We start from the raw sequence: 24,588 nt of genomic DNA, 5'->3' as shown, positions 1-24,588 counted from the left end.
ATGGTAACAGCTCTTTTTTGTAAATTTGGTAGAATTCACCTGTGAGTCTGTCTGGTATTGCATTTTTTTTTTTTTTTTTGTAGGCTATTATTGCCTTGAGCTCATTATTGTTCTGTTCAGGGATTCAGTTTCATCCTGGTATAGTCTTAGGAAGATGTATGTATCCAGGAATTTATCAATTTCTCCTAGATATTCTAGTTTATGTGCATAGAGGTATTCATAATATACTTTGATGATTGATGGTATTTCCTTGAAAATTTATTATTATTTTTCCCCATATTCTTGCTGTCATTTTATTCTCACCCATTAATCTAGGCTATTTTATAGTTACCTGCACTCTCTTGACTCAAAATCCTTTGCTTTCATGTTTCCCAAATTCACTGGTTCACAGGCTGTGATGTACATGGGATTATCTCAGAAGTTATTTCTTAAGCTGGGGGGTTAGTATATGGGTTTCTATTATTCTAATATCTATGTACTTTTATGTGGTAAAAATTATTTTTATATAAGAAAACAAATGGAGCTTGTTAAACATGCAGATTCCCCAGATCCATTTTCCCAAAGATTCTGATTCAATAGGTGATTCTTGTATTGGTGATCCACAGTCCACACTTGAAGAGACAACACTCTTGTGGGTTGGCCTAAGTAGTTTCCTTGGTGCCACATTTTTTAGAAAGCCCATCTGGAAACTGCATATATCGCATGGGCAGGTGCTGATTATGTCACAAAAAGCCAAATGTCCCCAAGATAAAGATAAGATTATTGGTTGAGATATCTGTAACAAACCTATCTGCACCTGATGATCAAAGATCTGTCAGTGCATGCCTTTTTTTTTCACTCCTCATAATAGTCCTGTTGTTTGCCGTGAGAAGAACATTGTAAAGGTGCTGAACTGGGAGAAGATTATAAAATTAAAATGTTGCAATGGGAGGTTTTCTCTTTTTTTACTTGATCAATATATACCCATTTTGTTATGTTTCAGATGTAAAATTTCCTGCTTCCATAATGCAAGTAAGGCCAATGCTGTTTCTTTTTATTCTATGATTCAGATTTACCTTGATTCTTGGACATCAAGGAGGTTCCAACTATTAAGCATGTGTTTCAGAGAGAATGGGGTGAATGAACGGAACGAGGTGGGAGGTCACAGAGGCTGTAGCAAGACACAGCCAACCTTGTTAGTTAATACCTTATGAAGCAAGTTGATATCTGACAAATTCAACTGGACTTGCATGAAAAGGAGTTCCAGAAGTCCTAAGCAGATGACAGATTTCAACCACTTCAAATCAAGCTTTGCCTAGAAAGTTGTCTGTTATCAATGTGAGAACCCTTGCTCACAAGAAAATTTGGAGGTCATGTGTATAGACAGTCCACACTCATTTTAGGGTGATGAGACAGGACATGGGAAGAAGAGAATATGGATGAATAATATATTGAAATATTATAAACTAGGAAAATAAAAAGTTTTAGAGCTTTTAAAAGGTATTGAAAAAAAAAAAAAGGGACACTTTGGAGAAGTGGAGAAGGCCCACATAGAAGGACCAGCAAAGCAAATTTCTAAATTTTATTAGAATACAGACATGTTTCAGATACTATTTTTCAGAAGAAGAGGAAAACTACATGCATGGAGGGTCCTAACCTCTCAAGGATGTGGAAATCTTAGTACCATAGTTAACATTTTGTTAGGACAATTCTTTCAATTGAATTTGCAGATCACATGTACACCCTCTGGACAATGCCCTTGGATGGCCTGATACTTGGAGAAGCAGAAACCATGAAGTTCCAGTGATTTTCTTTTTCTTTTTTTTTTTTTTCCTGATTTTCTCCTTGCCCTATTTGCCAAGTTACACTACATATCTGCCATGGTCTACAGCTGATAATAACAACGTAGATTTGGAGGGTGAAATAAGATTGTAAACAGCTTCAGTAGATCGATTTGGTTCTAGAAATTTATTTTGGTATGTTTTGATATGTTTATATGCTCTGATAGCTTGCTGGAGCCATTGAATACATGATACAACTGACACTTCATTTTGGAGTAGTCTGAGAGTTGTATATAACTTAGGGTACCAGTTCAGCTACTGTAAAAAAAAATTATAGTGGCTTATGGTTGAAAGTTTTATCTCATGTAAATTTCTGAGAAAATGCAGTCCAGGGCTGACATGATGACTCCGTGGTGTTGGAGATCATGTTGTTGTATCATCTTCAACATGCTTTACCATGTTATGGTATAAGATGGCTGCTCTAGCTCCTGCTTACACATCTGCTTTCCAGACTGTACTAGTCCATGTTCACACTGCTATAAATAGCCAAGACTGGGTAATTTATAAAGAAAGAGGTTTAATTGACTCACAGTTCTATATGGCTGGGGAGGCATCAGGAAACTTACAATCATGGTGGAAGGCAAAGAAGAAGCAAGGACCTTCCTTACATGGTGGCAGGAGAGAAGTGCGAGGAGCGAAGGGGGAAGGGGAAAAACTCCTTATAAAGCCATCAGATCTTGAGAGAACTCACTAGTTATTATGAGAACAGCCTGGGGGAAATCACTACCATGATCCAACCACCTCCCACCGGGTCTCTTTCTCAACACCTGGGGATTACAATTCAAGATGGGATTTGGGTGGGAACACAAAGCCTAACCATATCACAGACATTAGGAAGAGGGAAAGTATAAGGAGTGGGCATATTCATCCTTTTAAAATGCATCATAGAAGTTGTACCCATCACTTTTACTCATATCCCCTTGGCTATAATTTAGTTGTGTAGTCACATTTAGCTACAGAGAGGCTGGGAGAGGCTGGGTCAGCTATGTGCAAACTAAAACTAAGTGATTCCATTAATAAGGAGAAAGTGGGATAATAAATATTGGATGACACATAGAAGTCTCTTCCATAGGAAGAGCAAGCTCCAGTAACTACGGGGGCCAGGCAGGAAACCTAAAGGTAAAATAGGCCAAGGGTAATACTGGAGGGAATGGTGAAGACTGGAAAATTAGAGAGTGCATGTCTTGTCTGAAGGGGGCAGCCTATATTCAGCCCAGACAATTGTTGCCATTTGAAAATCAGGCCCATGATCTTTCAGTATTTCATGGGAAGTCAGAGATCTCTAAAACACAGAAAACATACCTGTGAAATGAATTTGGCTTTCTGGCTGGCTATTTTTCACCTGTGGGATAATCACCCATTAACTTGATCAGCACAATAAAACCTTGGGAGCTGAGCAACACAAACCAACAAACAATCTTCCTAGTCCCTTGATACACAAAGTGTGGCCCATGGACCATTTGCTGGGAGCTTGTTAAAAATGAAGAATTTCAACCCCTTCCCCCCAGGACCTATTGACTCAAAACCCGCTTTTCCACAAGATCCCCAGATGATTTGATTCCAGCGCATATTAAAAGTTTGAGAAGCACTGGCAAGGGGTGGCAAACTTTTTCTGTAAAGGGCCAAATAGTAAATATGTTAGGCTTTGTGTGTCATATAGTCTCTGTCACAACTATTTAATTCTACTGTTGAAGCTTAAAAGCAGTCATGGAATAATTTTCACATGTCACAAAATATGCTTCTTTTGCCTTTTTTCTAGCCATTAAAAAAATCAAAGTCATTCTCAGCTTGAGGGTCATACATAGACAGTCATGGAGCCAGATTTGTTCCAAGAGCCATAGTTTGCCAACCTATGGGTTAGAATACCAAGGAACAGAAAAGCCTGTGAATACTTAAATATTGATTTTCTGTCCCTGTCACATTAATTCCCTAATATTGTCATTACTCTAAACAGATCATCCTTCACCACAGTATTTTTGGTGTCCACCTTGTTTCTTTCTTGCAGCACACCATCATAACTCTGTAACCTAGTCAGAATCTAGAGAAGCCAAAATTTAGAGGTGTTTTTCCCCCATAGCTTATGGTCTAGAGCAAGAGCTTTAGGCTACCTGGGAAGACTGGCAAAACAAATACCATTACCAAGCCTTTGCCAGCAAGCACCAGGCATCAGAGAGGGTCATCCAAGGGGAGAAACTTATGTTGCTCTGCTGGCACTACATTCAGACCACCTGATACTGTGGCAAACATGATGACCTATTCCCAGAATAGGTCTCAGAGATGTGAGTCTTAGAAATCATAAGCCAGATTGCCTTCAGAGAAAGAATGAGATATTTGACTGGAATCGCAAGTCCTTGAAACCGGTCAGAGGTTCCTGCATGTCCTTGTGGGCCATATGCACAGTTACTCCAGGCAAATATATATTATTACTAGTCAGAAACTTTGGCCCCAAATACTTGTGTGGTTTCCTTCCATGATAAATGGAACTAGACCAAGTATAAGCCCATGGACCTAATTTTGGCCCCATAGCTTATGGTCTAGAGCAAGAGTTTTCAACATTGACTACACATTGAAATTGCCTGGGGAGATTTTGAAAATGCTAATGCCTGGATCCCATACTCAGAGATTGTGTTGTAATTGCTCTGAGCTGTGGTCTGAGCAATGGGATTTTACAAAACTTCTCAGGTTATCAGCCAATGTTAAGAAGCCAAAGTTAAGTGATCCCTAATTCTTGCGATCTGTAGGAACTTTCTGGGAATTTTGTCAAAATGAAGATTCTGATTCTGTAAATATGGAGCAGGGCCTCACATTCTGCATTTCTAAGAAGTTATCAGGTGATATCAATGTTGTCGTTGTACAGACAACATTTTGAGAAGCAAGGGTTTAGGCCCAGAATTTCTGATTCAGTGGATCTGAGAATAAGCATAATGACAATAAAGTAGGAAGAAAAGTTACTACTGTACCTCTGGGAAGTCAAATTTCTTTCTGATAATAATGGACTAATGTGGTAACAGGAGGTATTTTTATTGCTAAGTTAAAGAAGTTGTTGAAGGGAGAAAATTGGTACACTTTGTATTACTGGAACTGAATTCTTGGGACTATACTGATGCTATTATCTGGTGTAATATAGTTGAGCACAACTAAAGATGGAAAATAGGAAGATGACTTCCTGGCATTGTTTGTAGCATAGCTTTGGAATTAGCTTAATTGAAGCAATGTCCTTATGCGTTTAAGTGGACTCTAAGGAGAGTTTCAGAGAGACATTCATTGAAGACCTTGAGGGGCTGATCTAATGATCTAATCATCTTATTGGTCCCAGGTACAGTGCCAACAACTAGAGAGACAGCTTTAATGGTGGTACAATAGAACTTTTCTGGTACTCTGCTGATTATTTCTCATGAAGAAGACAAAAGCAACCCTGGTTGACTGAAGGCCCTACGGTTAGCCTCATTTTATTTAACTAGAGGAGGAAGAAAATGTAGAGAACTGTCTGTAACACATGCTAACTACAGAAGGTGGTCAAGATTTCCACTATCACTACTACTACTGTGGAGGAATTGCTAGGGGTTGGTGGGTTGGGGACAGAAAGAAACGTACAATTAGTAGGGGTAAGAGATGTTAATAGGTCTTTACTTACTGATAGTATGCATCTTCATGGTGCACTCTCGTTTAGATCACTCTTTATTTTTCACTTCCATATAGCTAATGTGGTAAGCCCAGTAGGATCAGTGGGCTCCATAGGAAAGAAGCTATGAAGAGGGAAGCTTAGACCAGTTATGCTGCAGTCCTAGGGAGAAGATAAGTGTCAAGAAGCTACTCGAGCAAGCCTTAGTCTACGTCAGTAGTTTATAAAGTGTGGGCCCTGGACCAACAGCATCAACACCACGGGGAACATTCTGGAAATATTCCATGCATTTGATATACTTTTGATTATCTTACCAGATGTGGGACTACTGGAAGTCTTGAAAGTGTAAAGTGTTGACTTGCTTTTGTTTACCAAGTACTTAGGTGCTATGAAACTTCCATATATAAGAACCTAGGAAGCCCTGCATCTGTCACTGACTGAGTTTGCAGATGCTTCAGGCTTAAGTAATCAGATCGCATGTCTATTGCAAAATTGACTCATATGGGCTGATTTCAGTAAGTTATAGTCTTCCTTGCCCATTCAGTAAGTTATAGTCTTCCTTGCCCATTCATTTCTTCCTTGCCCACCCACATGATTCATCTCAATTAACCTTTAATGCCCGGTGCTTAAAAAACAAAACAGTGAGAGAGAGAACGAGAAGAGATCCATTTACCAAGTATGTGGAAAAAAGGAAAAAAATTAAAATGGTGTGAATTGTCTAGGGATCTGAGCATTCTTCAACTCAGGATAAATGGCCTGTGGCAGACTCAGTGTTAATGGCTCCTGTTGGCCACAGCTCAGCTATAGGCGCTTATATTACCTGTTCTAAAGAAAATTTTCCAGACACTGTGGTTCATGCCTATAATTCCAGCCCTTTGGAAGGCTGAGGCAGGAGGATTTCTTGAGGCCAGGAGTTCAAGATCAGCCTGGGCAATATGGCAAGACCCCATCTCTAAAATAAATAAATAAATAATTAAATATTAGCTTGGTGTGGTGACATACCCCTGTAGTTCCAGCTGCTTGGGAGACTAAGGTGCAAGGATTCCTTGAGCCCAGGAATTCAAGGCCACAGTGAGCTGTGATCACACCACTGCACTCTAGTCTAGGCAACAGAGGGAGACCCTGTCTCAAAAAAAAATCTAATAGAGAAAACTAGGCAACTGAGTTTGAGTTTAAAGCCACCATTTTAATCTGTTGTGTTACCAGGACTCAGGCATTTTAAAGTGCCTTAACTTCATTTCTTGTTCGTCAGAGTAAAATTAGCCTCTTTTTGATCTCTCTCTAACAAAGCAGAGATATCAGGGAATGTCTCTACTGACTTGCTTTCTCTGTATTTTCATAGTTTCTGCTCCCTTATACAAAGGGTCAGAATGTAATGGAAGATGCCATTTAGAGCAGTGGGACTTTGAAGCCATGTTACTTCAGGTGAAGAAGGGTTTTACCTAATATTTGAATTGTTGAAATCTGGTTTGAAATGCTGTCTTTTAACATTTTTTTTTCTCAAATGTAACTCCTGTATAATTTCTGAGGTTGAATTTCTTCAGTGCTCGTCCAGCAGGTATGAGGTAGGGAGCAATTCTGAATCATCACCAAATTTAGGCTTCACTTAGCCTAATAGTGCCCAACTTCCTCAATTTGTCTTTTTGATGACCAGGATTGAACTGCCAGCAATGAATGTTTCAGGTCAGATGGACCCTAAATGCAGGTCCTTGACAGTGTACTCTCAAAAGTTTATTCTGCAAGAGTATATACACATTTCACCAGAATTTAGGTCCTAATCATAAAGTTAATGGCATAACTGTAGTCCTTATTCCATGACTTATTCTAAGAAGGCTTCTCAGCAGGCAAGTTACTAGCCTGGCGCTCTAGGTACCTGTGATGCAAGCTGATCAGCTGCCTCAGTTCCCACTGAAAATGTTAGCAGCCAATGGCCAAAATGAAGGACATGACCTGGATGTTCCAGGCTACTGTTAGAGAGCAGAGCTCAGACCGCACAAGGTTTAGCACAGGTAGCATAGGGGAAAGTGAATAATAGGGCCAGAAGGTTCATTTGGTCACCTACCTTGACTTCCAAAGGTAGGGCCTTATGGGCAATGGCGGGTCTTTCTAGTCAGGAACACATGTTGACAGTGCCCACCTAGACAAGCCTGAGCTTGTAGCAAGTTGGGAGGTAGTATAGTTTAATGGAAAGAGCCACAGTTTGGAATCAGACAGACTGGGTTCAAATCCTGGTTCTGTCATTTTTATCCACAGGACCTTGGGCCTAAATTTCCTCATTTGTGAAAAGAAGATAATAGAGGTACCTTTTCATTACAGTGATAATTAAATGCAATAATATATGTAAAGTACTTAGTGCAGTTTCTGAGAATGTAGATTCTCAATAAATGGTTGTAGTAGTAGCAATGGCAGTAGTAGTAGCAGCAGTGACAGTAATATTAATAATAGTAGCAATAAAAATAGTTAGGCCTGTTTGGACAAAACCCAAATGACAAAATTCTTTGATGCCTTGGAGTATACCACCATCTGGGGTTCACTGCATGTGTCTTTATACAGTCATACATAGCTAGAGTACCCCTAAAGCTGGAGAAGGGAAAAGTGGAGAGATAAATGTGATCCAGGCTGGTTCTCCTACTCCTAATGATCTGAGGTTCTGTGCCTCAGGAGGTAAATATTAACATAGTTTTTGGCTGCTAGCATGAGCTATAATTGGCAGGAGATATGCTTCCCCTATACACATGGTCTTATCCTAAATCTCACAGGGAGACCCACTTTATGTTCATTGCAGACTATTTCCCAGTAGGCATAGCTAGGAAGACAGCTGGTTTCCTGACCACATCCTAGTCAGTAGTTTTCCAGATGGCTGCCAACTTCAGCTGTTGGGCTGATTCAAGTTGGCAAGCCCTGCCTGATGTCTTTTGAGGACAGAACTAGGCTTAGCAGTCAGAACTTTGTCACCTATTTACTGATTTACCTTCTCTCCTTGTGAAGAAGAGAAAATTTAAAATTGCCAAACATCTGGGAAGCCTACCAAGACTGAACTCCCTATCTCCTTCATCAGGCAAGAAACCAAAAATTCTGTCTGTTGTGATTCACCTGAGAAACACAAGGCCTGAGTATACAAGAAGTTGCCCACTTGCATGAAAAATCCAGGAAACTGTGTTGCTTTGCCAGCAAAATATTCCTACAAAAGCATCCAGTGCAAGCACAGCTGCAGAGCCAGTGCCCATAGTTGTGCAGGCTGAAGCTCGTGCATGAGACCAGAAACTCTGCACTGACCTCTGGTAGTGGGTTGATGAGGTCTTGTCCTCACATGACAGCCTCATCTTCAGCACCATGTTGAGCCTGGCCTAGAAAATTTTCAAAGGGTGCTGAGAGATTCTAGAAGTAGAAGATTGCTTTTATCACTTGATGGCCAAGACTAGAGTGACACCATGACAGCAATAAACAAGGGGACACTATTAGATTAGAAACAGGCCTACTGAAGGTAGCCTGAGGCTTTTCAAGAGAAGCCAAGGTCACAACCAGGACAAAGATGCCAAGTGTCTGAAGGGTGAAACATGTTCTAAAACAAGAGAATGAGAACAGCTGTCAGTAGCCAGTTTGGTTGCAGCAGACTAGAATCAAGTTTGAGTTAGTGAAAAAACATGAAGAAAAACACCAAAATACTAATATAAGTCATCTTTGGGTACTGGGATTACCAGTGTTTTTCATTTTCTTCTATTTTTCTTTGTTATCTATTTTTACTATAATAAGCATGTAGTTTGTGTGTGTAATAAAAATTTAAAAAAACATGAATAGAAGCTCTAATTTTGTTAGTAATATAGGAGTAACAACAATAATAATAGCAAACCCTTGCAGGCCCCTTACTATGTGTAAGGAATATTCAAAGTATTTTTCAATATTGGCTCATTTAACCTTCCAAATCAACTCTATGGGATAGCTGTATTATTATTATCCCTGATTTACAGATGATGAAGTAGGGAGGTTAAATGACTTGGCAAGGGCATACAGCCAGTAAATTGGAAAGAAAGAGCCTAAATCTAGGCAGCCTTGCTCCAAAGTTTATACTTTAATCACCAAGCAACCATGGCTGAATGACCACACATATTTCTCTCCTTTTCCCTTTGAGTTTCCCTAAATTGAAAGTAAAGGAATGATAAAGGTATGAAGCTCTAATATAAAGAGAATGAGTGCATATTAGTGGATAAAAGATTTCGGCCCGGCACGGTGGCTCAAGCCTGTAATCCCAGCACTTTGGGAGGCCGAGACGGGCGGATCACGAGGTCAGGAGTTCGAGACCATCCTGGCTAACACGGTGAAACCCCGTCTCTACTAAAAAATACGAAAAACTAGCTGGGCGAGGTGGCAGGCGCCTGTAGTCCCGGCTACTCGGGAGGCTGAGGCAGGAGAATGGCGTAAAAACCCGGGAGGCGGAGCTTGCAGTGAGCTGAGATCCGGCCACTGCACTCCAGCCTGGGCGACACAGCGAGACTCCGTCTCAAAAAAAAAAAAAAAAAAAAAGATTTCAATAAACTTCTAGAAGCTGGAGAGCAGCTGGGCGACATAATTGTGCAGGACAGAGGAAGCCACAGTCTAGAATACACAAAGAGAAAGAGCTAAAATAGTGGTCAATGTGACTTGATTTAGACAAACAAAAACAATCCAACAGATGACTGGGACTTAGGCAAAGAACAACAGAGGACAGGCGTATGCTGTAGTAAAGGATTGGAAATCTGTACATAATAATTGACTGAACTCCCACTCCTTGATGTGCAGACTTCTAAGCAGCTGAGCATCCAACCATCAGGGTTTGTAATGAAGGAAATTGAACATCTTTGGAGAAAAGCTTGTTCTGATATTCAGGACTTTCCCAGAACTCCACTCAATAATCTAAAACTGTAGCCCATATCCAGACCAATTTTGTCCACTTACATAGTGCTTCCAATCATACTTACAGTGTCTCACTCTTAAACACAAATGGACAACCAAAGATCATCAGATGTTTAATAAAATGTCTCCAATAGTAAGGAGAGAGATCAAGATAAATAAGTAGAAAAGCAAAAGACTCAGGAGGAAAAGAAACAATGAAAAGAACAGAAGAGAATTTGTAAAACTTTCATTAGAAACCTCAGGGAGATCAGAGAAGATACCTTTTTGATAAAATGAGAAGAAATTTCTATGTAGAAAAAAAGATTTAAAAATACCCCATAAATTTTAAAATGATTGCCAAAATGAGCAATTTCAAGATAAGGGTTGGAAGACAAAGCAGAAAAAATTTAGAAAGGAAAACAAAAACAAAAAAGAAGTAACATTAGAAAAAAGATTTAAAAATTAGAAAATAAATCCAAGAGATTCAACATCCAACTAATGAACTTCTAGGAAGAGACAAAAAAGAAAATGAAAGGGAGGACATTATTAAAGAAACAACATAAGAAAATTTTCTTGAGTGAAAAGACACAAATTTCCAGATTGAAAGGGCCCACTCATGTCCCAGAATAATAAAGATTTACACTTAGGCACTTTATTGTGAAATTTGAGAACATCAGAGATTAAAAAGAAACACACAAAAAGCTCGAAGAAAGAAAATACAGATTATCAATCAACAATCAGGAACCAAAACTGTGTCTGATTTTTCAACACTGGTTGTGTTGAACAATGCCTTCAAGCACCAGGGGAAATTAATTTCAATCTAGAATCTATATTCATTCTGCTTATCAATGAAGCATGAAAGTAGAAAAATGATATTTTAATATATATGATAAAAATTTACCTTCCACACACCCATTCTTAAGAAGCTACAGGAAAATTTTATCTGCAAAACAAGCAAAAGGAAGACATGGAACCCAGGAGAGAATGTCTCCAACCCAGAGAGACAGTGAAGGAAAAACCCAGTAAGCTATTATGTTTCAAATTTAAAGGTTACCAGTCAGACTGGAGCAAGGGCATGGAATACCAAAGCAAAGAGAACTCAAGGAAAAGGGGGAACTTAATAGAAAACTGAATTGAGTGAAGAGATTGAAAAAAACTCCAGTATGTGATTAAAACAGAGCAAGAAAACAAAAAGGAAATAAAAGAAAAGAATAGAAATGCAATTAGATGCTTCAGAAAAATAAAAGCTACACAAGAAAAATAATAATAATAATGTAATCATGGGTTTATTGATGTTAAACTTTTAGAATCAACCTAAGAAACAAGTAGACTAAATTACATCTACAAAACAGAACATGATTATCATCAACCTTGACAGGGAAAAAGTCAAAGAACAGTTGTAGATAGTGGGTGCAGGAAGGAGGAATGAGGGCCAAAGGGAAGGGCATAGATACTAATATTCTCGTCTTCCAAAGTAGTGAGCCAGATGATACTGTCCATGGTGGGTGGAACAAGAACTAGTGGTGCTGGAATATTACTTATTGTTACAAAGGTACCAATAGAGGAGCTGAAAGCAATAGTACAAAAATAGAAAGGATGGAAGTTAGGTTCCAAGATGACTGAATAAGAACAGTTCTAGTCTACAGCTCCCAGCATGAGCGACACAGAGGACGGGTGATTTCTGCATTTCCAACTGAGGTACCGGGTTCATCTCACTGGTGCTTGTTGGACAGTGGGTACAGGACAGTGGGTGCAGCCTACGGAGAGTGAGCCAAAGCAGGGTGAGGCATCACTTGACCCAGGAAGCACAAGGGGTCAGAGAATTCCCTTTCCTAGCCAAGAGAAACCATGACAGATGGCTCCTGGAAAATTGGATCACTCCCACCCTAATACTACTCTTTCCCAATGGTCTTAGCAAATGAAACACCAGGAGATTATATCCCGTGCCTGGCTCAGAGGATCCCATGCCCACGGAGCCTCCCTCATTTCTAGCACAGCAGTCCGAGATTGAACTACAAGGCAGCAGCAAGGCTGGGGGAGGGGAGCCCGCCATTGTTGAGGCTTGAGTAGGTAAACAAAGTGGCCTGGAAGCTCTAACTGGGTGGAGCCCACTACAGCTCAAGGAGGCCTCCCTGCCTCTATAGACTCCACCTCTGGGGACAGGGCACAGCTGAACAAAAGGCAGCAGAAACTTCTGCAGACTTAAATGTCCCTGTCTGACAGCTTTGAAGAAAGTAGCAGTTCTCCCAGCACAGAGTTTGAGATCTGAGAAGGGACAGATTGCCTCCTCAAGTAGGTCCCTGATCCCTGAGTTGCCTAACTGGGAGACACCTCCCAGTAGGGGCAGACTGACACCTCATACAGCTGGGTGCCCCTCGGAGATGAAGCTTCCAGAGGAAGGATCAGGCAGTAACATTTGCTATTCAACAATATATGCTGTTCTGCAGCCTGTGCTGGTGATACCCAGGCAAACAGGGTCTGGAGTAGACCTCAAGCAAACTCCAACAGACCTGCAGCTGAGGGTCCTGACTGTTAGAAGGAAAACTAACAAACAGAAAGGGCATTCACACCAAAACCCTTCTGTACATAACCATCATCAAAGACCAAAAGTAGATAAAACCACAAAGATGGGGAGAAACCAGAGCAGAGAAGCTGAAAATTATAAAAATCAGAGCACCTCTTTGCCTCCAAAGGAACGCAGCTACTCTCCAGCAGCAGAACAAAGCTGGACAGAGAATGACTTTGATGAGTTGAGAGAAGAAGGTTTCAGATGATCGGTAATAACAAACTTCTCTGAGCTAAAGGAGGATTTTCGAACCCATTGCAAAGAAGTTAAAAACCTTGAAAAAGATTAGATGAATAGCTAACTAGAATAAATAGCATAGAGAAGACCATAAATGACCTGATGGAGCTGAAAACCATGGCACAAGAACTATGTGACACAAGCATGAGCTTCAATAGCTGATTCGATCAACTGGAAGAAAGGGTATCAGTGATTGAAGATCAAAAGAATGAAATGAAGCAAGAAGAGAAGTTTAGAGAAAAAAGAGTAAAAAGAAACTAACAAAGCCTCCAAGAAATATGGGACTATGTGAAAAGACCAAATCTACATCTGATTGGTGTACCTGAAAGTGACAGGGAGTATGGAACCAAGTTGGAAAACACTTTTCAGGATATTATCCAGGAGAACTTCCCAACCTAGCAAGGCAGGCCAAAATTCAAATTCAAGAAATACAGAGAATGCCACAAAGATCCTCCTCGAGAAGAGCAACTCCAAGACACATAATTGTCAGATTCACCAAAGTTGAAATGAAGGAAAAAATGTTAAGGGCAGCCAGATAGAAAGGTCAGGTTACCCACAAAGGGAAAACCATGAGACTAACAGCAGATCTCTTGGCAGAAACTCTACAAGCCAGAAGAGAGTGGGGGCCAATATTCAACATTCTTAAAGAAAAGTATTTTCAACCCAGAATTTCATATCCAGCCAAACAAAGCCTCATTACAGACAAGCAAATGCTGAGAGATTTTGTCCCCAACAGGCCTGCCTTACAAGAGACCCTGAAGGAAGTACTAAACATGGAAAGGAACAACAAGTACCAGCAACTGCAAAAACATGCCAAATTGTAAAGACCATCAATGCTAGGAAGAAACTGCATCAACAATGAGCAAAATAGCCAGCTAACATCATAATGATAGGATCAAATTCACACATAACAATATTAACCTTAAATGTAAATGGGCTAAATGCTCCAATTAAAAGACACAGACTGGCAAATTGGATAAAGAGTCAAGTCCCATCAGTTTGCTGTATTCAGGAGACCCATCTCATGTACAGAGACACACATAGGCTCAAAATAAAGGGATGGAGGAAGATCTACCAAGCAAATGGAAAACAAACAAAAAAAGCAGGGGCTGCAATCCTAGTCTCTGATAAAATAGACTTTAAACCAACAAAGATCAGAAGAGACAAAGAAAGCCATTACATAATGGTAAAATGATCAATTCAACAATAAGAGCTAACTATCCTAAATATATATGCACCCAATACAGGAGCACCCATATTCATTAAGCCAGTCCTTAGAGACCTACAAAGAGACTTAGACTCTCACACAATAATAATGGGAGAGTTTAGCACCCCACTGCCAACATTAGACAGGTCAACGAGAGAGAAACTTAGCAAGGATATCCAGGAATTGAACTCAGCTCTACATGAAGCAGACCTAATAGAAATCTACAGAACTCTCCACAGCAAGTCAACAGAATATACATTCCTCTCAGCACCACATTGCACTTATTCTAAAATTGACCACATAGTTGGAAGTAAAGCACTCCTCAGCAAATGTAAAAGAACAGAAATTATAACAAACTATCTCTCTGACTACAGTGCGGTCAAACTAGAACTCAGAATTAAGAAACTCACTCAAAACTGCTCAACTACATGGAAACTGAACAACCTGCTCCTGAATGACTACTGGGTACATAATGAAATGAAGGAAGAAATAAAGATGTTCTTAGAAACCAATGAGAACAAAGACAGAATATACCAGAATCTCTGGGACACATTTAAAGCAGTGTGAAGAGGGAAATTTATAGCACTAAATGCCCACAAGAGAAAGCTGGAAAGATCTAAAATTGACACCGTAATATCATAATTAAAAGAACTAGAGAAGCAAGAGCAAACACATTCAAAAGCCAGCAGAAAGCAAGAAATAACTAAGACCAGAGCAGAACTGAAGGAGATAGAGACACAAAAAAACCCTTCACAAAGTCAATGAATCCAGGAGCTGGTTTTTTGAAAAGAACAACAAAATTGATAGACTGCTAGCAAGACTAATAAAGAAGAAAAGAGAGAAGAATCAAATAGATGTAATAAAAAATGATAAAGGGTATATCAACTGATCCCACAGAAATACAAACTACCATCAGAGAATACTATAAACACCTCTACACAAATAAACTAGAAAATCTAGAAGAAATAGATACATTCCTGGACACATGCACCCTCCCAAGACTAAACCAGGAAGAAGTTGAATCCCTGAATAGACCAATCACAGGCTCTGAAATTGAGGCAATAATTAATAGCCTACCAACCAAAAAAAACTTCGGGACCAGATGGATTCACAACTGAATTCTACCAGAGGTACAAAGAGGAGCTGGTACCATTCCTTCTGAAATCATTCCAATCAATAGAAAAAGAGGGACTCATCCCTAACTCATTTTACGAGGTCAGCATCATCCTGATACCAAAGCCTGGCAGAGACACAACAAAGAAAGATAATTTCAGACCAATATGCCTGATGAACATGGACACAAAAATCCTCAATAAAATACTAGCAAACCTAATCCAGCAGCACATCAAAAAGCTTATCCACCATGATCAAGTGGGCTTCATCCCTGGGATGCAAGGCTGGTTCAACATACATAAATCAATAAACAAAATCCAGCATATAAACAGAACCAAAGACAAAAACCACATGATTATCTCAATAGATGCAGAAAAGGCCTTTGACAAAATTCAACAGCCCTTCATGCTAAAAACTCTCAATAAATTCGGTATTGATGGAACATATCTCAAAATAATAAGAGCTATTTATGACAAACCCACAGTCAATATCATATTGAATGGGCAAAAACTGGAAGCATTCCCTTTGAAAACTGGCACAAGAGAGGGCTGCCCTCTCTCACGACTCTTATTCAACATAGTGTTGGAAGTTCTGGCTAGAGCAATCAGGCAAGAGAAAGAAATAAAGGGTATTCAGTTAGGAAAAGAAGAAGTCAAATTGTCCCTGTTTGCAGATGACATGATTGTATATTTATATATGAGTTAATGGGTGCAGCACACCATCATGGCACATGTATACATATGTAACAAACCTGCACGTTGTGCTCATGTACCCTAAAATTTAAAGTATAACAACAACAACAACAACAACAACAACAAATAGAAAGGATGGGAAGAGGAGGATTATAAGGGCTACAGCTTTCACTATCATAGGTAGGAAATAATATATCATATTTTAAAGGGATAAATCATGAAATAGTTATAGAAGCAAAACTTTTACAAAAGATATTGCAACTCAAATGTTTATAGGCTGGATACCATAACTGAGTGAAAGAGGAGAAACTGTGAAAAATTGAAGAACTCCGGTCCTATTCAAAAGGAGACAGCTACTGCTCCACTATAATTCATTGTTGCCATGTGGATATGTGAGCCTACTTTCGGCAGATCTACTAATTTTTACAGAACTGTTAAAAAAAATTGGATTTCTATATGAAAACATTCAATTACTAAATATTGTCAATGAATTCCAAGGAGTTTAAAACAGTTCATGGGCACAATAAATCATGTCTGCGGGCAGCTAGTTTTCATCCTCTGATTAGAGCTATAATAACATCTAGCAGAAGAAAAACTAAAAGATTTAGAGATGTTCCCTAGAACTTAAAGTATAATAATAATAATAATAATAATAAAGAGTTTGAGACCAGCCTGGCCAACATGAAGAAATCCTGTCTCTACTAAAAATACAAAAATTAGCCAAGTGTGGTGGTAGGTGCCTGTAATCCCAGCTACTCAGGAGGCTGAGGCACAAGAATCGCTTGAACCTGGGAGGCGGAGATTGCAGTGAACTGAGATCGTGCCACTGCACTCCAGCCTGGGTGACGGAATGAGACCCTGTCTCAGAAAAAAAAAAAGAAAGAAAAAAATCACAATAGGCTGGGTACAGTGGCTCACACCTGTAATCCCAGCACTTTGGGAGCCCAATGCCAGGCAGGTGGATCACTTGAGCCAGGAGTTCAAGACCAGCCTTGACAACATGAGGAAAACCCATTGCTACAAAAAAAAAAAAAAAAGAAAGAAAGAAAGGAAAAAAAGAGAGAAAGAAATGAAAATAATACTGGGTTCCTGGAGTTCCTGAGCTGACATCTCTGAGCATGGCCTGAATGACTCTCAGCTTCCTTCTCTATTTTAAAAGATGAAACACTCCAAGAGGCATTCATTTCCGTGGAACTAAGAATCTGATGCTTCTCATTGTAACAGCCTACTGGAAACTCTTCCTCATTTCTCCCGCAAGAGTGAGTAATGCTTCGTGGGGGCTTTGCTAGATGTCCGATTCGAATCACAGACCCATCAACTAACTGGTCAGTGTCTCCTAGGAGATGTAGAAAGAGAAACCTGGGCTGGATGCAGTGGCTCACTCTTGTAACCTTCCTCCTTTGGGAGGCCGAGGCAGGAGGATCACTTGAGGTCAGTGGTTCGAGACCTGCCTGGCCAACATAGTGAAACCTCGTCTCTACTAAAAATACAAAAATTAACCAAGCCAAAAAAAAAAAAAAAAAAAAAAAGATTTAGAGATGTTTAACTCTGGGAAATAGGCTGGGGAGTCAGAAGGAGTTACTGACATCTATTGAGAAATGGGGTTGATGGAATACCCTGCTATTCCAGCTATATATTGCTATGATAAAAAACATTTTAAATAAAGTAAATTTTGAATAAAAAGAATCTATTGTGAAGACTCAGTCAAAAAGAGCAGTCTAGAAGTAAACCCAAATGGTAAGAGTATGCTGGAGATCCCTTTTTAGATGGAACCAGGTAGTGTGGGATGAGGGTGGTCTTAATGGAGGTGGATTGAACCTACTGATCCAGCTTCCTAATGTGAGGCTGAATTTCATATTTGAAAGGAGAGCTGCAGCTGTTGCAAAAATGCATATGATAGCAGAAAGGAATCACACAATAAAATATATTGTAAAATACATATTTAAAAAATTTGTCCATGAACCTCCAGATATTTTGACATCGGAACCATTGGTAAAGTCTACAGAGAAAAGGAAAGCCAATCACACACTAAGAGGTTGGGCTTAGCCAAAAACACAACATAAGTTTACCCAGAATCACTAACATCCCCTATTGAGGAATGGGCCCAACATCTTCCAGCTTACCAAGAGCGGCTGGTAGAGGGGGAATTGGGAATGGGGGAAGGATGAGGTAGGGGTAGAACAGCCAGGGTGGGAAAGGATGAAGATTCTCACTCCCACACATATATATTAATAAATCTCCTGAAATCAGAAATTAAGGCTTTAGCCAACTGAGAACCAATGTGTAACCCTACAGATGAGATTCTGAATCCCTTCTCAGATTAAAGTAGAATTTCATTTGGGAGAAAGAACATGAAATTGAGTCACAGAATCTGTATGTAATACTGTCCCATTGTGTGATATCAGTTTCTTCTCTGGGCCTTGTTTCTTCATCCTTAACAAATGATGAGGCTCATCCTAAGGATCTCTGATAGCCTCTCCAGTTTTGACATTCTTTATATAGAGATGAAGGGGAAATTCCTGGCTAAAATACTACTTTAGTCTTCGTGATGGTGAGATTCCTCTGAAGAAACAGGATGTGGTGCTCACGAATGGGGGCATGTGACATATTATGATCACCTTATGGGGTGTCTGTTCATCCCACAAGCTGTTACCCTTTACCTTTTTTTTAAAAAAAAGAAACTCCTTTATTCACAATCTTGATGTCCAGCACCTATATTAGTAAAAGGACAGCCAAGGCACTGAGCATGGTTGATTGGACTGGGCATGGGCAAATGATCCAAACTGTGCCAGTTAGATTTCCTGTTGTGAGCATTTTTGGAGCTCTGAGCATATTTTGAAATAATTTCCAAGTTACAAAGGCATTCTCAAAATAGAAATAACACACAGAAAATGGTAGAATAGGAGCCTACAACCATTTATAGCCCCAGCAGGAGCACCAAATTTTAACAGCTACCTGCACACAGAAAAGCATCATAACAAGAACCAAAAATCAGCTGAGCAATCACAGTACCTGGTTTTAACTTCATATCATTAAAAGAGGCATTGAGGATGGTTGGAGAGACAGTCTTGAATCCCCAATGGCACCTATCTCTCATCTCCCACAGGTCACCATGAAGCACAGTGAGTCTTTGCACTTGGGGAGGGAGAGTGCAGTGACTGTGGGACATTGCATTGAACTCTGTGCTACCCTGTCACAGCACAGAATGAAGCTGTGCTGGGCTTAGTGAGTACTTGTGCATGAAGAAGTATTTGGACCAGCTTTAGCCAGAGGAGAACTGCCCATCCCATCGGTCAGAACTTGAGTTTCTCAGCAAGCCTCTCCAGCATGGGCCAAAGTGATCTAGGGTACTAGGTAAACTTGGAAGGCAATCTAGGACACAAGGACTGCAATTCCTAGGCAACTCTTAGTGCTAGACTGGGCTCAGAGCCAGAGGACTAGAGTGGCATGTGATCTTTGGAGACACCTGCTGGGGCAGCTAAAGGAGTCCTTGCCTCACCCCTCCCCCAACCCCAGGCAGTGTAGCTCACAACAATGAAAGCATCTTCTTTCTTCTTCTTAAGGAGAAGATAATAAAGGGTAAATAGGGTGTTGTTTTGTATCTTGGATACCAGCTCACCCACAGTAGAATATGTCACCAGGCAGAGTTGTAAGGTCCCCGTTACAGGTCTGAGCTCCTGGATGACATTTCTATATACAGCCTGAGCCAAAAGAGAACCCGCTGCCTTGAAGGGAAAGACCCAGACCTAGAAGAGTTCATCACCTGCTGACTAAAAAGTCCTTAGTCCCTAAATAACAAACAGCAATATCCAGGCAGTACACCATGGGCCCTGGGCTGAGATGTGCCGACTAAAGATGTGGCCCAGTGCATTTCCAGCTGTAGTGGCTACAGTGAAAGACTCCTTCTGTTTGAGAAAAGCAGAGGGACAAGTAAAGGGCACATTGTCTTGTACCTTAGGTACCAGTTCAACCACAGTGAGATAGAGCAAGAAGCAGACTATTAGGGTCCCCAAGTTCAGGCCTAGGCTCCTGGACAGCATTTCTGGACCTGCCCCGGGCCAGAGTAGAGTCTGTTGCCCTAAAGGGTGAGTCTCAGACCTGCATCATTCAACACAAAATGACTGAAAAGATCTTGGGCTTTGTGAGCATTAGTGGTGGACTGGTAGAATGACCCACCCTGCTCTATGGGTTGGTGGTGGTTGTGCCCAAAGAGAGAGGCTCCTTTGCCTGTGGAAAGGGAAGGGGAAAGTGGGAAGGACTTTATATTGTGGTATGAGTCCCAGCTTAGCTGCAGTAGAATAGAACATCAGGCAAACTTCTAAGGTTTTTAACTTCAAATTCTGACTCTCAGTTGGCATCTCTGGACCTGCCTGAGGCCTAGGGGAACTTGCATCCTTGAAGGGAAGAACAGAAACCTGGATGGCTTTATCACCAGCTGATTGTAGAGCCCTAAGACCTTGAATAAACATAGGTGGTAGCCGGGTAATGGTTACAGCAGGCCTTGGGCAAGACCCAGTGTGTGCTGACTTCAGGTCTGACCCAGCACAGGAGTGTCAGCCAAAGGATACTTGCACCACCACACCCCCAGTCCTAGGTGACTCAGCATAGACAGAGGGACACCATTCATTTGAGAGAAAATAAGGCAAAAAAAAGAGTCCTTACCCGGTAATCTAGAGAATTCTTCTACATCTTATCCAAAACTACCAATTTTGTACCTCTACAAATCTGCAAAAACAACAGCAATATTTAGCTTGAGACCCAAGTTTCTTTGAATACCTGAAAAGACTTCTCAATAAGGACAGTCACAACCAAGCCCAGACAGTGACAACTACGATAAATATATAGCTCTTCAATGCCCTGATGACATGGATGAACATCTACAAGCATCAAGGCCATCCAGGAAAATATGATCTCACCAAATGACCTAAATAAGGCATCAGTGATTAATCCTGGGGAAACAGTCATATGTGACCTTTCAGACAGAGAATTGAAAATGGCCCTTTTGAGAAAACTCAAAGAAATTGAAATTAACACAGAAAAGGAATTCAGAATTCTATCAAATAAATTTAACAAAGAGATTAAAATAATTTAAAAGAATTAAGCAAAAATGCAAGTGACATACCAAATAATGCATTGGAATCACTTAATAGCAGACTTTATCAAGCAGAATGAAGAATTAGTGAGCTTGAAGACAGTCTCTTTTAAAGTACACAGTCATAGGAGAACAAAAGAAAAAAAAATAATGAAGCAAAGCTACAAAATGCAAAAATAGCCTCAAAAGGGCAAATCTGAGAGTTATTGGCCTTAAAGAGGAAGTAGAGAAGAAGATCAGGTGGAAAGTTTATTCAAAGGGATAATACTAGAGAACTTCCCAATCTGGAAAATGATATCAACATTCAGATACAAGAAGGCTATAAAACACCAAGAATATAGAACCCAAAGAAGTCTATCTCAAGGCATTTAATAATCAAACTCCCAAAGGTCAAAGATAAAGAAAGGATTATAAAACCAGCAAGAGGAAAAAAAAAAAACAAAAAACAAATAGCATACAATGGAGGTTCAATACATCTGGCAGCAGACTTTTCAGTGGAAACCTTACAGTCTAGGAGAGAGTGTCATGGCATATTTAAAGAGCTGAAGGAAAAAAAAAAAAAAAAAAACCTTTTACCCGAGAAGAAGATATCTGGTGAAAACATTCTTCAACCCCAAAGGAGAAATAAAGACTTTCTCAGACAAACAAAAGCTGAGGGATTACATCAGCACCAGATTTGTCCTAAAAACAAATGCTGAAAAATGTTCTTCAATCTAAAAGCAAAGGATTTCAGTGAGCAAGAATAAATTATCTGAAGATACAAAACTCACTAGTAATAGTCAGCACACAGAATATTATAACACTGTAATTGTGGTGTATAAATATATCTTAAGTAGAAAAACTAAGTGATGAACCAATAAAAAAATGACTACAACAACTTTTCAAGACATACACAGTACAATAAGACATAAGAAGAAACAACAAGAAGTTAAAAAGTGAGAGGATAAAGTTGAAGTGTAGAGTTTTTATTAGTGTCTTTTGCATGTTTTCTTTGTTTGTTTATGCAATTAGTGTTGTCATCAGTTTAAAATACTGAGTCATAAGACAGTAATTTCAAGTTTCAGAGTAACCTCAAATCAAAAAACATACAATAGATACAAAAATAAAAATAAAAACAAGAAATTAAATCATACCACCAGAGAAAATTCATCTTCACTCAAAGAAGGACAGGAAGGAAGGAAAGAAGGAAGAGAACACGACAAAACCTTCAGGAAACTAACAAAATGGCAAGAGTAAGTTCCTACTTATCATTAATAACATTGAATGTGAATGGACTAAACTCTCCAATCAAAAGACATAGAGTGGCTGAATGCACGAAAGAGCAAGACCTTATGATCTATTGCCTACAAAAAAACACACTTTACTTACAAAGATATTCATAGACTAAAAATAAAGAGGTAGAAAAAGATACTTCATGGCAATGAAAACCAAAAAAGAGCAAGAGTAGCTATTTTGATATCAGAGAAAATAGATTGCAAGGAAAAAACTGTAAAAGATAAAGAAGGTTATTATATAATGCTAAAAGGGTCAATCCAATAACAGGATATAGTGGTTGTAAATCTTTATGCACCTAACACTGGAGCATCCAGATATATATGGCAAATATTATTAAAGCTAAAGAAAGAAATATATCCCAATAAGATAATAGCTGTAGACATTACAACCTCAGTGTCAGCATTGGGCACATCTCCCAGAGAGAAACTCAACAAAGAAACATCAGACTTAATCTGCACTACACAGCAAATGGGCTTAACAGATATTTATAGAACATTTCATCTAATGGCTCTAAAATACACATTCTTCTGCTCAGAACATAGATTATTCTTAAGGACAAACAATATGTTAGGTGACAAAACAAGGCATAAAACGTTCAAAAAATTTAAATATATCAAGCATTTTATCTGACCACAAGGGAATAAAATGATAAATCAATAAGAGGAAATTTGGAAACTAAAAAACACATGGAATCTAAACAATATGCTTTTGAATGACCAGTGGGACAATGAAGATATTATAAGGAAATTTGAAAACTTTCTTGAGATAAACTATAATGGAAACGTAACATATCAAAGCCCAGGGGATACAGCAAAAGCAGTACTAAGAGAAAAGTTTATAGCTATAAGTGCCTACATCAAAAAAGAAAAAAAAAAAAACTTCAAATACATAACTTTAACAATGCATGTCTAAAAATTAGAAAAGCAAGAGCAAACCAAACACAAAATTATTAAAAGAAAAAAATAAGTATGAGGGCAGAAATAAATGAATTTGAAATGGAGAAAACAACATAAAAGATAAATGAAACAAAAAGTTGGATTTTTAAAAGAACAACAAAATTGACGTTTAAGGAGACTAAGAAAAAAGGGAGAAGACCCTAATAAATAATATCAGAGATTTAAAAGCAGACATTATGACTGATACTGCAGAAATTGAAGGCATCATTAGTGGCTACTATGTGCAACAATATGCCATAAATTGACAAATCTAGAAAAAATAGACAAATTCCCAAACACATACCACCTACAAGGATTGAACCACGGAGAAATTAGAAACCTAAGCAGACCAATAACAAATAAAAAAAATCAAAGCCATAATAAATACTTCCCCAGTGAAGAAAAGCCGAAGATCTGATGGTTTCACTGCTGCATTCTACCAAATATTTACAGAAGAACTAATACCAATTCTACTCAAATTATTCTGAAGAACAGTGGAAAAGAGAATACTTGTAAACTCATTCTATGAGGCCAGTATTACCCTGAAAACAAAACTGAAGACACATTAAAACAACAACAACAACAACAAAAAAAAAAAAAAAAAAAAAAAAAAAACAACTACAGGCCAATATCATGGATGAATAGTGATGCAGAAATTTCCAACAAAATACTACCAAACCAAATTCAGCAACACATAAAAAGATCATCCATTATGATCAAGTGAGATTTTTCCCTGAGATGCAAGTATGGTTTAATATATGTATAAATGACAAAAACCTTATGATTATTTTAATTGATGCTAAAATAGCATTTGATAAAATTCAACATCCCTTCATGATAAGAACCCTTAAAAAACTGTTTATTGAATAAACATATCTCAACATAATAAAAGCCATATACAAAGGACCCACAGGTAGTATAATACTGAATGGGGAAAAACTGAAAGCCTTTCAGTTTGTAGTAAGTGACATTATCATAACTCACTGCAGCCTTAAACTCTCAGGCTCCCAGGGAGTTGTTACACCAAGCCTTGAGAGAAACCCAGTGTTGTGCTGTGCTGGCTTCAGGTCTGAACCAGCACAGTCATAGTGGTGGTGGCCACAGAGGTGCTTGTGCCACTTCAACCCCAGCTTTAGATGGCTCAGAACAGAGAGAGAGAG

This window comes from Papio anubis, chromosome X (genome assembly GCF_008728515.1).
Source record: "Papio anubis isolate 15944 chromosome X, Panubis1.0, whole genome shotgun sequence".
In the NCBI taxonomy this organism is placed as follows: Eukaryota; Metazoa; Chordata; class Mammalia; order Primates; family Cercopithecidae; genus Papio; species Papio anubis.
Note: the sequence above shows the minus strand (reverse complement) of the source record.